Genomic DNA, 3,557 nt, shown 5'->3' on the forward strand with positions numbered 1-3,557 from the left:
TAAATGGGCATCTTGAGGAAGATGTCTATATGGTTCAACCCGAAGGTTTTGTCGATCCACAACATCCTAACAAAGTTTGCAAGTTAAAGAAATCAATCTATGGATTGAAGCAAGCATCTAAAAGTTGGAATCACCATTTTGATGAAGAAGTTAAGAAATTTGGGTTCATCAAGAATAGTGATGAAGCTTGTGTGTATAAGAAAGCTAGTGGGAGCATCATTACCTTCTTATTATTGTATGTTGATGACATACTACTATTTGGGAATGACATTCCAACCATGGAAGGGGTAAAAGCATGGCTTGGAAGTTGTTTTTCTATCAAGGATCTTGGTGAAGCCGCCTATATTTTAGGAATAAAGATCTATAGGGATAGATCTAGGCGGTTGATAGGTTTAAACCAAAGTGCATACATTGACAAAATCTTGAGGAGGTTCAAGATGGAGAACTCTAAGAAAGGTTTGGTACCTATTCAAAGAGGAACGATATTGAGTAGGTCTCAATGTCCAAGCTCAAAGGATGAGCAAGAAAGAATGAATGGAATCCCATACGCATCAGCTATTGGATCCATCATGTATGCAATGGTATGCACTAGACCGGATGTGTCATGCGCTTTAAGCATGATGTCATACCCCGCCAAGGCGGAAACGCGAGCGCGTGACGTCATGTATACCATAAGTATATGATTATCACAAACATAGTAGTATTAGGATACCATTAGTTGTCAAAAGAGTTTTACAAACCACGAAATGTTTTTAACAAGATAATTATACATAATAAGAGATTTCTCGTATATGACCCAGATATCAATCGGGTTATACATCTGAAATCCCTCCAAAATAGGTATCCTAATTATGCATCGAGGTCCCGGTTCCATGATTTCCTTACAAGCTTGTTAATTCCCTGAAAGAAACATACAATTTAAAAGGTCAACACAATGGTTGGTGAGTCCACAAGTTTTAAGACTCGAAATAAAATCACGTTGTTTATAAAACGTTGAATCAGTTTACAAACAAGTATATGATAATTTATTGAAACAAATACGGTAATCCTCCGTAGAGTGCGTAAATTCTACAAATTAATATACGACCCATGAGCCTATAACCAAACCACGACTTATATCCTTTTTGCCCAGTTCAAATCTCACAGATGGAATATACGCACCCTATTTCGATGCAATATCGGAGGTTAGCGCGACTAACCTAACAGTAGGGGGAAATGTCAACGTCAATAGTACTATCCGTATATTCCTGTGGCTAACTCTGTTAGCTAATTGTTATATTATGCAAGCAAGGGATTTATAGCACTACATAGTTCAACTCAAGTTCGTATAAGGATCGGTTGTTTTGTTTCTAACTATCGTATATAAAAGCAGTTGCATATGTTTCTCCCCCCTAGTTGAAAACAATAAAACAGTAAAAATGGGTCGTGAAACTCACCTCATGAGTTCAGTGATCGGTTCGCTAGTAATTTCAGATTAACCCGATTCTGCTGCCTTCATACGTCCTAAACGTGTAAGATCAGTTAGTTCGTTATCGACTCGAAAGTCGGTTTATGCTAGTCGCTTTAACCCAACTAGCCGTTTCGTTTGTTATCTTTGTGTCGGTTGCTTTCACCAACCGAACGCTTCGTTTGTTAAGTTGGTGTCGGTTGCTTTCACCAACCTAACGCTTCGTTTGCTAAGTTTGTGTCGGTTGCTTTCACCAACCGAGCGTTTCGTTTATTTTCGGGCGACCCGTTGGTGATAAGTTTTTATATTCTTTTTGAAAATATATATATATATATATATATATATATATATTAAGAAAATAATTCTTATTAGTGTCGGTGTAATATAGATATAACATGTTAGTTTGGGATGAGTAATAAATATATATTAAAATTATATATTTATGTCTAGATAATTTTTCCTTAAGTTACAACAAATATTTTTGAGAAACATAATATGTTTATATTTTCATTTAAAATTTTAAAACCGACTTTATATATAGTTTTGTTGTTTGCTCGTAAAAATATTACTTTTACGTCTAACATTTATATATTTCTCCAAAATATATATATTTATGTAAAAATTATCTTTTTGACTACAACCATGACGTTACCAAAAGTAATACTTATTACTTGCTGTTTTCAAACGTAAAATTTTATAGTTTTATTCAAAACTATATATAAACTTTATAAAATCATATAAACACCATTTCAACGTAAAAATATGTTTTTGTTACTCAAAGCTATAAAATGCGGTTATATTGTCATAAAACCATATGTACACTTTTAATGGTATTTTCATATTGTAACTCTTTAAAACCCCATATATTTAGTGACAAGGTTTATACAAAAATTTCCCAACCATTTCATATTTCCAACTAAAATTACTAGTCTCTATATATTTTCACTAAATCGAGTCTTAGACCGAGATTACACTTTTATTTGTTTATCTTTATAAAAACGTCATTTATACAACTTTTACACCATTATTTTTCCATGAACATAATATGCACAAAAAAATATATAAGTGGATCTTAAGAATATAACACTAAGTTTATAGCCATCTTAACCAACTTTGTCATATATAAACAATATTCATGCATGTTTTTAGCCCCATATCATTTAACCCTCTCAAATCATTTCTAAATATTTTGCAAGCAAAATAATTTATATTCAAGTTTCTTAGGTTTTAACTAGACCTGTTAGTGGGTGGATTATCAGTTGGATGTTAAAACTAGCATAAGCACAACATATAAAAATAATAGTAAAGACTTAGAGGAATTTGACTCACTTAGCTCTAGGATTAGAGATTAGGAAGAAAATAGAAAATCTCTAGCTTCTATCCATTTCTTAGAGCATTCTGAAGAAACACTAAGTGACCCCGGGCAGATTATGGGTAATCTGGGGGCTAGGTAATGTTTCCCACGAAGGTAGGTCCAGCAGAGTAAGTTGTACTTCAGGGAACCTGCAAAACAGACACCGTAAGCTCGTCACTGAGAAGGGGGGGGTTCCTCCTTGTGACCACCCTCCGGCGTGAGAATCAGTCTATATTGCTCTTTGAATATAAAAGTATATGAAGACTATTAGAGCAGTTATCAAGTAAGTTATACGAGATAGTAGATGATCTTACCATTCCAAGATATTGGAGTATTTATAGCCGAAGGTAGGTTTTCTAGAAGGTACAGCCGGCTGAATAGTATTCCTGTTCAACCAACAGTGGATTACGCATAGGCCATACTGGTTGGTGGGTAGGTTACAGCCAACAGTAATAAAGTCGGCTGCACTATTCCACCAACTGTAGACTATGCACGTCCCACTGACTGTGGATTGTACGCAGGCCATGCTGGTTGGTGAATAGGTTACGGCCAACAGTAATACTATTCCACCAACTGTAGGCTGCGCATGCTCCACAGTGAGGGTTGGTGAGTAGGCAGCGGCTAATAGTGAAACAGTACTAGAGGGTGCTCCTCCTCGCACTGTTGTCGGTGAGCTGTCACCCTGTGATTGGCTCATGGGCTGTTCTGGTCGGATCGTCTGTCCTATCCATACCTTGGTAGGTATGGTACAAAAGA

The sequence above is a fragment of the Bidens hawaiensis genome, unplaced genomic scaffold, assembly GCF_021521415.1.
Source record: "Bidens hawaiensis isolate Kalapana, Puna unplaced genomic scaffold, B.hawaiensis_p1.1 tig00059301_1, whole genome shotgun sequence".
Taxonomy (NCBI): domain Eukaryota; kingdom Viridiplantae; phylum Streptophyta; class Magnoliopsida; order Asterales; family Asteraceae; genus Bidens; species Bidens hawaiensis.